The following is a 12,326-nucleotide window of genomic DNA, read 5'->3' on the forward strand; positions in this document are numbered from 1 at the left end:
GATCATGTTTGCATATTGGTGTTAAAGTGTGTTGGGAATTATAGCTGAGCTGCATCTGAGTGCAGTTTTGTAAAAAGCTGCAATTTCAGCTGTGTTAATGTGCTGCTTGTAACTTCTCCGTCAATATGTTCTCCTTTAGCACTGACCCGGGCAGCAGCTGCAGGGATAGTGTAGCACTAATGTGTAATGTCTTAATGTTCCATACAAGAGAAGCGACCTCTGAAAGAAATGCACGCACACACTCTTCTTCTTTCTCATGTTCCTCCTCTGAGGAAGCGGTAAAGTTTTCTGCATCTACCTCCTAAGTGTCTGGCCTTCAGCTATGTTACCCTCTTCTCCTCATCCCTCCATCAAGTCTTAATGTGTTTGATAAAACATCGAGCATAGAGGGAAGGGCACAAGGCGGATGATGTGCTTTTTTTTGGCCAAAACAGGCATCAGCTAAAGGACAAGGATAAAGGGCTGAGTCTGTCCGTCCAGCCGCCGCATTAAGAAACCGTCCGGCTTCTTTTCAAATCCAGCCACTCTCGGCGGACCGCTGCATCTCAGGGCTTTTGTCCCCCCCCCATCAATATCCCCATCCCAATGCCGCATCCACCCACCCCCGCCTCTCGGTCCGCTGCTGAGTGTCTGTAATGGCCCAGACGAGGAAATGGGGGGGGGGAGAAAACCTGAGGAAGTGAGAAAAAAAACCGTGGAGGAACTGGAGGGTGAAGGAGGGACGGGGACAAAAGGAGAAGAGAGGAAAGTGAAGGAGAGAGTGGTGGTGGAGGAGAGAGAGGGGACACGGGAGTGAGATGCGCGGGGGGGAAAGGAGGCCGAGTCTTTAGGAGGAAGCCAGGCGGCACTAAGCATCTCTGTCGCTGCGCAGTGAGGCCTGCCTCCCCCCCCCCCCCCCCCCCCCGCACCCCGTCCTGACCCTCCCCTGTCCACTTCATCCTCTCGTCCTCACACACTCGCACTTTCATTAGAGTTTGCTACACTTGTAAGGACCCTCCATTGGATTACTTTAAACCTATTGAACCCGAGGCCGTCTATATTTATAGGCTTAATACATGTCGCAGCAAGCCGAGTCATATGTGGTTATAATGAGGCACGTTAGGCTTCACAGGAATGCCACCATTTGGCATGTGAGTGCTACCATGCATGTCCTTGAGTACTTTGTATAAGAACTTGCATCCAGAGGGTCGAAGGCCCTAAGTGTTTTGTTTTTACAATTTTACTTTTGAGAACTATCATTTCCTTGAGGCCCATTGAAGCAACTTCGTGGTGTTGGGTTATATAAATAAAACATTATTTTTGCATTAGTTCACAGGTAAAAACATTGGTGCCTTCAAGGGTATATGAGCTGTAGATGAAACTGGGGTTCAAAAATCTGTCGAATTTATTCCAAAGCACTTTTCTTCTTTACCAAATTGAGACAAGTTGCAACATCTTTGCTTCACTAAGTTAAGGGACCTGAAATGTATGTGTGCCGGACTATGAAACTAAATAATCATCAGTCTGCATTGCTTCACGGCACAGAAAAGGAAGACTGTGCTGTTCTTCAAGTGCAAATGGAGATAAAGTTAAAGTTTCAAAATGGTCATGTAATTCCACACAAACTAAATACTTCTAAAAAGGTGCTCGGGATAAACGTTTTAAAAACACTATCATTGTTGTGAGGCCCACAATCATCTCAAATGTGGAATCATTTGTTTACACTAATCGCAAGAAGGTTAAAATATGCACTTGACGACAAAATGGTTTAGAACATCGTTATTTGGCTGTCAACGACTGCAGTCTTCCTGTTTGGTCCTCACAAAGAGAACACACACACACACACACACACACACACACACACACACACACACACACACACACACACACACACACACACACACACACACACACACACACACACACACACACACACACACACACACACACACACACACACACACACACACACACACACACACACACACACACACACACACACACACACACACACACACAGCCAATGGCCTCAGGACTAATTGCTAGATTGGAGCAGATTTTCTAGTTCAGTTCATGGCTGTAATTGTGAGGAGAGCAGGGAGGAATGACAGGGCCTCAAGCTGAGAGGACAAATCACCAGGGGCCACCGATTAGACTGCACTGATGTTCACAACCATCCGTGTGTGTGCGTGTGTGTGAATTGGGGGTGAGGGGTTAAGCCAACCATCTCTCAATCCTAGGTTTCCGTGGCACTGACCCCAAACTGCCACACACACACCAGGTTGAACCCAACAGACCCCGCAGTGCGACTGAGGACAATATGAGAAACGACTTGTGTTGAGATAAAACTACACTCTGAGTTTGTATCTCTCCAAATGATAGGTATGAAGAATCCATACATGACGTTTTAATATAAACTCACCTTGTGTGAATTGTCAAAAAGAAAACGTATTTACAGAAATGTAGAATAGGGTTTGAACTTGTTTCGTACTTCTTAATTTGAAGTAATTCACATATTTAACTGTATTTAACATTAATAACTGTAGTCTGCAGGCCAGGAGAGGCCAAAATGTAGAGGTGTGTTGAAATGGTTTAAGCAGATGGGGGAAATCTGAAACTAGGGGCAATGTTTGAAGTCGCTTACTTAAAATCTCTGCAGTTGCACAGTCTAAAAGAGACGCAAGGCATACTGCGGTGTGAAAGCACCTAATGGGGAAGTTGAGTTTGTACTGTAAGCTCACATCTCATACTCAGAAATGTGTGCTAATGCAATATACACCCGGGCATTTATCGCAAGCACAAAAGCCACAAACTCTGCAGTTGGAACGAACTACAATTTGACATCGTACTGATAAGGTATAAATAGTATGTTAGTATATGTGATTCCTAATATAGCCTGAATATATAAATACTGCTTATTTTAAGCAGGTTTTGTGTGTGAACTGTGTACACACTGAAAAAGAAGAGACAAATAAATGTAACTCAAAATATAAATGTAGTTACTAGAATAAGTATGATTACTAAAGGAAAGGGTACTGGAAAATGTACATGGTGATCACCTGCAAGATAACTGACATGACAAAAACAAGAACTGTGTAATTTATTGTTAAAAAAAAAGTAACGGCAACACATTGTGACACTAAAGGATTTTAACTTTATTTGATAAAGCACATTAAACAAATGCAACACTGTTAAAAATAAATGCTAATTTTACATGGTGTCCACAACCAACCTGATTGCTGGATCTGATACAAAAAGAGGGACAAGATCCCTATTACACCAGTCCCCTCTGCCTCTATCATCAGACCCAGCGGGACAGAAAGGAGAGACCACAGAGATGGCAACACACAACACCCACCCAAGCATGCACGCACACACAGAAACACAGAAATCTCACTCTGAATGCACCACAGTTATGTTGCTAGAAGATAATTCTCCATAAAAACTGCAGAAAACCGCAGAAGACCTGCATGGAAACTCTTCATGGCCTTTTGGTTGTCCCTCACACTCTCTACATCTGCACCCACACCTGGACTCTTGCATCAATAAGAGTGAGAGAGAAAGTGGTGAAGGAGGCGAGACAAGATTGGAGAAAAAAAATCTGAAAGACAGACAGCCAATCAAAATATTCTCAGTCGGAGTCACAGAGTCCGTCAATCATTCGGACAATCTGTCCATCAGCTTACCTTGCAGTGATGTCATGGCTGTCATTATGACAAGGCCCGCGCTCCTGATGTCTGATTGGACGTGGGTGGCTGAACCAGCATTACATCCATGGCAGGAAAAGCACACAAAAAAAATGACTCCACTCCTGAAGCTGGAATACTCAACTCTTTCTGCCCAAATGTAGATCTGTTATACCTCCAGAATATTCGAGTTCTTATAAAGTAACTGACTTGAGATTACTGTTCCTACACATACGGCATGTTTATGCAGGAAAAATTATATATTTCGATCTATGTAAACCCTCCTGGCTAGTCTCCCATGTCTTGTATGTCACTTTATCTGCCCTACCTGGCCTTTCCTCCTCCTCCATGTGACACCTTATCCCTCGTCTTGAAGACACCTAGCATTTCTCTCCCAGTCCCTCACCTTTATCCCACCTTCACCAGGTTCCTATGTCAACCCCACCCTTCCAACTTCCCACCTTTTTCCCCCTGGCCTGCCAACCCCTCGTTCCCCCAGCCTCGGAGCTCGTACCCCGGCCTGGGCTCTCCCTGTCCTAGCCTCTCCTCCAGCCTGCCTTCCCCTCTCCTCTGCCTCCCTCAGCCCCAGCCTTCTGCTCAGCGTTCAAGGGGAGAGCCAGCTAGGAATGCTGTGGCTCTAGACGTTTTGTCCAAGCCCTAGGTCTCTTTCACTGAGGCAAGATTAGTTCATACAAAAACTCAACAATACACCACTGAAAGCCATTGTTGATATTCAACATTTTTCACATAGCGGAGCAGAATAGACAATGCGGCAGCCGGGAAAGCCCGAAGCGGACTAGCAGGGTTGATGGCTGATGGTATCTCAGCTGAGCGTGGGCCTTAATCCTTTTTATACACACACACCACAAGTACACACACTTTCAACAGCCTGGAGACAGCAAAATCAATACCGCTCGCTCTCCCTCTCTCTATGTCTGTGTGTTGATCAGTGGGGGGGTGAGTGTGATAGGGAGAAAAAAAGAGAATAGTACTGTTTGTACCTCTGTGTGTGTGTAGGATTGTCTTGGCACGTGTTCTTAGATCTTGGAGTATAACGAATATTTTGAGGTTTTTGTTTTAGCGTTGTTGCAAAAACTTAAAAACAAATAAGATGGAAATTCACCTTCTATGAAATGCTTAACAATACATGCAACAGTCTTCTTTATTGAAAATTAAATCCACTATATTTGAGGTTTGCTGTTTTTTTATGTCATGATAAATGCTGCCGACATACCTGTTATCTCATCATTTCATAATTATCATTAGAATCTTAAAAGTTATTATAGTTGGGAGTTAATGGGTTTCTTTTGTGTTATGTGGTGCAACAGTGATCTTTTGTTGTGTTGAACATCTATTTATTTATTTTGAATGTGATCTGCATACATGTGATGATTTATTTCCTAGTCTACAGTGTGCATAAAACAAAGAAAATATTACCAATCTGGACTTTAAAAGCTCGGTAATATTAATGTATTTAGATTTTAATGTCAGCAAAATACCCCAGCCCTTAACTAAATGCAGGGTTAGCCTATAAGGTTATTCAAGAAATGTACTTACCAGATGAACCATAAAGCAAATGTCTGGTGCATAATTGCTAACTTCAAAAGTAAAAGTCAGTGTTAATGAGCTCTTCCATTATGACTTTTAAGAACACACGGACCCATCGTATATGCACATTTGGCAAACCTAAAAAAAAGAATGTATTTACTTGGTTTCTGTGCTGAATCCTATTTTTTGAATTCCTGAACTAAATTACTATTTTATTCTTTTGCACTTCTTCATTTGGCTGCCAGAGTTAATGTCAAAATCTCACACATTCATATGAAAATAAACTTCCAAAAAAAACAACCTTATCCTGACTGTGCATATCTGGAAGGGTCTTTCAGACAGAAATGTACTAATGTAGTAATTTTCTAAAAGTGAGCACTGACTCAGCTTTAGAAATGTTACCTTGACACACTGCACGTTGCTGCAGAATGTAAATTGCATTCCTATAGAATAATAGCAAAGGAAGCATGGGAAAAAAACGAGGTGAATTGATGGGAGGAAAACAATTTAATTACTAAATAAACTACAAGTTTCAGTGGGAAAAATAGATACGGATTGAGACTTTTGGACCTGGAATCAGTCTGCAGCAGCATTTATGATTACAGCTGGTTAATGTAATGAACGCCCTGTCATGTAAAACTCATAAATCATGTCATGCTGGCAGGAAACATTTCATAAAACATGATTAAAAGTGTCGTGTAACATTGGGAGCGACGTCTGAGTGAGACATGTTAATTGTGCACTAATGATATGTAATGAATGTCATCAGCCCCGAGGCTTCGGCTAACGAGCTAAATGAACTGGCACTAATGGGCCTGTTAGCTTATCTTAGCGCTAACATTAGCTAGCGTAATAAAGGGTTTGTCCTCTGCTGTGGCACCGCAAGTTTCCAGAAGTGTCACGTTACAATTACATACTTCTTTTTAAATCCATTTTGACAACAACAACAACAACAATATAACCAAGACTGGGGGCTATTTGACACAAAGACAGCTTACTATTAAGACATAAAAACAGATTGAAACAGACATATTTTCATGCCTTCACACTTTGCTTTGCCCTCCACCTGGACTCCAGATCCGGATCCAGCTGCCAGGTTTTCCTAGGACCCCCAAGTCCGCAAGGTAGCAGAGCAGAAGAAGAAGAAGAAGAAGAGGACATAGAGGGAGGGAACATGCCTTCTCTCTCTCCCTCTCTCTTTTTCTTTTCAATTGACCAATTGACAGCTGATTGATGGCTATCTCCTCAGCCCTACAAAGAGCTGCATTAGCATGACTAAAGCAATGTACAGTAGAGTGGGGCAAACAGTAAATTACATGTTACCCCCCACTCCCCCCTCTCTCTCTCTCCTTCACTCACTCTCTCAGCCGAGCACCACGGCAGGCAAACAAAACAAAACAAAGTATGCTTTTTGTCCCTCCTGTGAGCCCTTAAACAGTAGAGCTTGACAGCTTCTTTAGAAGGAGACACACAAAAGGCCTGAGAGAGAGAGAGAGAGAGAGAGAGAGAGAGAGAGAGAGAGAGAGAGAGAGAGAGAGAGAGAGAGAGAGAGAGAAACAGATAGAGACTGACCTTGGGGAGGGTTGCCCTGTGTTTTGGGATGGCTATGCGAGTGTGTCGGTGTGGATGTTTGTCTTGGGGGGGGGACTGAAGGATCAGGGGGAACAGGAGATATTATGTGAGGGGTGTGAGAGAGCATTTAGTGAGAATAACTTATGCTTCACTGTTGCTTCTATTCCTTGCAGATTTCATTAATGCAACAAGTCCTCCAAACTTAATGACAAAATAAATCAATTGTAATGGGGCTGGACAATATATATATACCCTGGTTTTAAAGTAAAGGCTGAAATGTGGGGTAGTCATAGTCGTCCTTCGATAAAATAATATTGTTATATTTGATTTTGTCCATAATTGCCCAACCTCTATTTACTATTGTCTGAAACCTGCTCACTATGGAACACTATGGATGACTTTTTGAGAACATTAAGGTATACCATTGCCTCAAAGTAAGGACAACTATCTGGTTAAGGGGAGGAAAAGATTGTGTTCACGGTAAGAGGGAAACATTATACTAAATGTAATTTAATCCACACTGTCATCTCAGCCACATGCTTTTTCTACGAGCATTGGTACACTGCGAGACTAAAAGAAGCCCCCTCGTTCTCTTCAATGAGGGCACTGACAGTGGGCCTGGCAACACAGAGGCTACAGCTAACAAAGGGTCTAGTTATAAAGTTTAATCTTGCGAAACGAACCTCAAATTCTAAGTCTTCATTTTGCACTATATGTCTCTTACAATATATCCACCCTACCTGTTTTCCTCTACAAAATCCTTATTAAGAACAATTAATAGTCCTATTAAATAGTTTTCCATTAACAACACTGATTTAAAGCAATACCCTGGGCATCCCTAAAATGGTGGACACAGGGGTCACCACACACTGGCCTCGTCCCCTTGCCCCCTCTGTCTTTTCCTGTCTCTCCTCCACTTAGGCCAGCAATCTGTTCTCTAATTGTTCATTCATGGTGTGAATCTTTAAATAGGAGGCCCTAGCCTGGCGCTAAGATAATGACTCGCTCTGTGTCGTTAGCTAGCGAGGCTAAATTACCGCTCGTTGCAGAGTTACCATGGAAATAGGCCACAATGAGAGTGATTAGTCTTGTGTCTTTTACACACCGAGACACTTTGCAGTTCAGGAGCAAACATGGGCACCCACCTCTCTCTGCCTCTTCATATACTGAAAATAATATGTTCAGAAGATGTTGCTGTAATTGAACGGCAAGCATACTTCGGTTGCCTTTTGGAAATTAAGAAAATATTTCTATAAATTATACAGCTGTTTTTTCAGTCAGGGAAGGCTTTCACATACACACCAAGTAAAATATGTGTGGCTTTATATATAAAACTATCACTTTCATCTTCAATTATGTTTTATTTGCTCATAAAGTTTCTATGACAACCTTTCTTAATTAGAGTCTGATCTTTTGATGAGGATTTTATTTACTTTTCTGAGGCAAGGACTTCGTAATTGTTCTTATATGTTTTTATGAACTGAATGTTATATTATTTATGTTGTGCTCTGTTTACTGTTGCCCTTTTCTCTTTCTTAACCTTCACGAATATCTATTTGTTGCTCTGTTTTCTCCGACTCATGTTTGCTCCTCTCCCTCACCGTCTCTCCTGCTATTTTCCTCAACATGCAACTCTTTCTCTGTGCAGGTGTGTTTGTGTAAATGTGTGTCTGTACTTGCTCATCCTCATGTGAGGATCCTAGGGGTGAGTGTGAGTGGCACGCCGCTGATACACAACAGGAGAGTACTCTGCCCACTTCCTATCTTCCTCTTTCCCTACGAGGCAGAGAGGAGAGCAGATTATCTGTCTCAGTGTGAGGTTGCCAGTCAATGTGAACATCAGGAGTAGAGAAACTGAAATAGCCATCATTACCTGGTCTGCTGCTGGCACCCACTGAGAGAAGTGTGTGTGTGTGTGTGTGTGTGTGTGTGTGTGTGTGTGTGTGTGTGTGTGTGTGTGTGTGTGTGTGTGTGTGTGTGTGTGTGTGTGTGTGTGTGTGTGTGTGTGTGTGTGTGTGTGTGTGTGTGTGTGTGTGTGTGTGTGTGTGTGTGTGTGTGTGTGCCAGTCAACCCAGTGGTCTCTAGAAGACCAGTGATCATAACATTTCCCACCAGAAGAGGATGAATGCTAATCAGTGTATGCGTGATATGATGATTCAGCACAAAAACGCATATCATTCAGTGTACAGGTTTTTTTTTAAGTATTTCCAAATATATCAACATGACTCCAGGGATACAATACAGGAGTGTTGATGTTTCCATCTTCCTCATTAAGATTATCAAACCATTTTACAAGCTTTTGTGAATGTCAAACTTTTTTTTTTAAGAAACTTGAATCACTGCCTGTGCATGTTTCGTTGCAAAGTTTATCCATTAAGGGAAGTACTACCTTTTCTTATCAAACCAAATTTAGAGGAAGGTAGTGGGGTGGTGTGGGGCGGGGGCTACAAAGATCAGCACTTTGAAAGGCCAGGGTTTGCATTCTGAATCCTGGGTGTGATAATTGCAAGGAAACAGGGTTGACAAAAATACGCCATTGTATTGAAACACGAAGGAAACTTTATCCCTTTACAAAATTGTATTATATCACTTTATTTCCTAAAATAATGTGTTGGCCCATTGCAAAACTAAGCAAAGTATGTATTCAGCCATCAATGTATCATAACAAATTCTAAACACCTGGCAGCTTGAAGGAGGATTTAAACTTTAAATAATATTTAATCTTCAAATTAAATAACTTATTTGCTAAAATGGATTAGTCCTCATACCAGACATGACAGAGCACATAGTTCCAGAGCCAAAAGAGGCAGATATGCACTCTTTAACATTGCAAACAAAACATTATTTCCACATAAACGGGTCTTCCTTAGATTATAAAAAGGACAAGGTTATAAATCAAATAATCTAGATATGGACATTTGTTTGTAAATACTCCGGCTCGATTTAGAGTGATAATGAATCTGCTAAATTAACACTTTCAGGTCTTAGACCCCCTTTACACGAGAACGAAACGGTTTGTATCCGCATAGTTTCTCTTGCGTATAGCCCTTTTATTTACACGAGGCCGTAACAAAACGATAGAAACGGACCCCACAAACGATAACGGGTCCCAAGGTGGATAGATTTGCAAACGAAACGCTCTGGGGGGTCAAACGAGTCCGTGTAATCGCCTCTATACGATCATTTCCCGATAGATGAAGCCATAGCCCCGCCTCTCCCCACCTCTGCTGCTCACTGCTGTAGCATGGTCAGTAGCTACTGCTACTGCTACTGACCATGCTACAGATGTTAGTACAACATCTACAGCTCGACCATGCTACAGATGTTAGTGCAAAATCTACAGCTCCTCTACCACAACCATCAGCAACAAGTGGACATGGAGAATTACATGAACTACAGTACATGTTGCTAAATCCACCGCGGGGCATAAACAGAAGGGCAACCATGGCAACCATGGCAACCATGGCAACCATGGTTGCTTTTGGTGTATTTTGTGGCGGAAGTTACAGCGCCAGTTACAGGCCCGGCATATGTACTACAGCGTGTCCAGCGCTTTCGAGCGGTCTCGTGTGGAAGTACAGCGCCACTTACAGTCCCGGCATATGTACTACAGCGTTTCCAGCGGTCTCGTGTGAACAGACACGTTAAATTAAACGAATGCGTGTGAACGGAAGACTTTTTTTAAATCGCATACTGTGCATAAACGCAAACGTTCCCGTGTAAAGGCAGCCTTAACACCAAACAAAGCATTCTCCTACCTCGCCTAATTTGAATTAGAAATATGTTAGAAAAAGAAATGTATTAACCCAGTCTCAACATTCTGAGATGCTTGCTTGCGACCTTTTGCTAACAACATCTTACTTGGAGTGCATATCTTTTTTAATGAAATTCTCCAATCTGATTGGTGGTCAGATTTGGTACCAATGAAATATTTTTTCTATTGAATTTTGGGTCAGGGTTGAATTCAGTGTTGTAAAATCAAGGTGATGCACTCGCACAAACACAAACACACACACAGAGGTTTACAGGAGTGTAAAGATGACAGATTCCTCTTTTCAATGCCACAGATAGCACAACTAATAGGCTTCTTATGTGGTCATGCAAAGCCAAATGCCAGTTCCATTGGTTGTACATACGAGTGGGATCCTTTAAATTCAACAGTGAAAGAATATTACATATCGTAATCTGAAGTGTACAACTTCCTATTAATCTCTGGGTTCAGTGAGTGCTTACAGTAGAAACAAATCTCATTTTCATCGCTTGTTCAATGTGTTAAAGAGAGAAAACAAATCATCAAAATCTCTGCTAAGTCTGTTGATTACTTCCATTTTCCTAGATTAGATTTTGGATGAGCTCATAAAGTCCACTTTCTTCAGCTGTTTCTCGCTCGGACTGAACATTCAAACTTTCCTCGATTTATTTAGCAAATGTTTCTGGCTTTTTATTTGGCGCTACCAACTTCATTCAATTAACGGAAGTTCCTGCTTATTGTTTGATACTTTCTAACAATCTATTACTCACCCAGGCCCAAGCTAATGCTCTTAACACACATTACTAGCAGTAATCCTCGTCTCCAAGCTAAAGTCGTTGTTACTGGACAAGTGAGTGGGACTGCAGCAGTGACAGCAGGTGCTAAAGCCGCAGCTAACCCAGGCTAACACCGCCTGAGCCCCATAAGACAGGAAATGCTGGGAGGGATACTTACCTACTTACTGAATTACGTACTTACTTACACACACACATGCATCACACACACTCACCGAATCTCCACACACACACACACACACACACACACACACACCACACACACACACACACACACACACACACACACACACACACACACACACACACACACACACACATACACACACACACACACACACACACACACACACACACACACGGCGGGAACTTAAAACAAAGGGTGAATGGAGGAGATGATCGTTGGGTCTCATCTACATGACAGTGCAGCACCGCAGGAAACCGACGGGGCTTCCTAAACCCCTGCAAGGGCTACCGTTAGCCCTCAGGCCTGTATTCTCACAGTGTGTGAGTGAGCGTTTGCTAAAGAATAACACATTTAAAATTCAAACTACCTTTGCTGTTAAGATTAACGCCGCATAAATCACTGACATTAGCACCTTGTAAAACTTTAACATCAGTTGAAAAGGTTTTATCAACGCCTACAGATGCTAACCTGCTGACGTCAAGACAGTCAAAAAGCCAATATCTTTTTACTGACCGGGGTGAATCGGTGCTGATCGGATTTGAAGGTACAGATATTGGATGTATTTGTAAACATGCAATAAATCCACGTTGAAACGGAGGCTAGGGATTGAGGGAAGTCAGCTTTTAGTTTACGTGAAACAGCCCAAGTATCTCGCTCATTCTGACAACTCCTCGTGGTAACGGTACTTTAGAAAGAAAAGCTACAAGTTAGAGCGCTCCTTCTGTATTGATCGGCTCTGTCAGAAAATGTAGAAAAGGTGAAATTATCCAAGTGTATAACAAAAGCATTCAAATGATAACCTGTCAACA

The 12,326-nt window shown here is 42.3% G+C and overlaps 1 long non-coding RNA gene across 1 annotated transcript in view; it reads right to left on the bottom strand.

Moving 5' to 3' along the window:
* LOC117496071 overlaps positions 1-4,275 on the bottom strand; it is a 71,646-nt gene extending 67,371 nt beyond the window's left edge. The window contains exon 1 of the long non-coding RNA XR_004557235.1: positions 3,666-4,275. This is a non-coding gene — a long non-coding RNA (uncharacterized LOC117496071). The remainder of the gene's footprint in view (positions 1-3,665) is intronic.
* Between the last annotated feature and the right edge of the window lie 8,051 nt (positions 4,276-12,326).

Source organism: Trematomus bernacchii, unplaced genomic scaffold (genome assembly GCF_902827165.1).
Source record: "Trematomus bernacchii unplaced genomic scaffold, fTreBer1.1, whole genome shotgun sequence".
Lineage (NCBI taxonomy): Eukaryota > Metazoa > Chordata > Actinopteri > Perciformes > Nototheniidae > Trematomus > Trematomus bernacchii.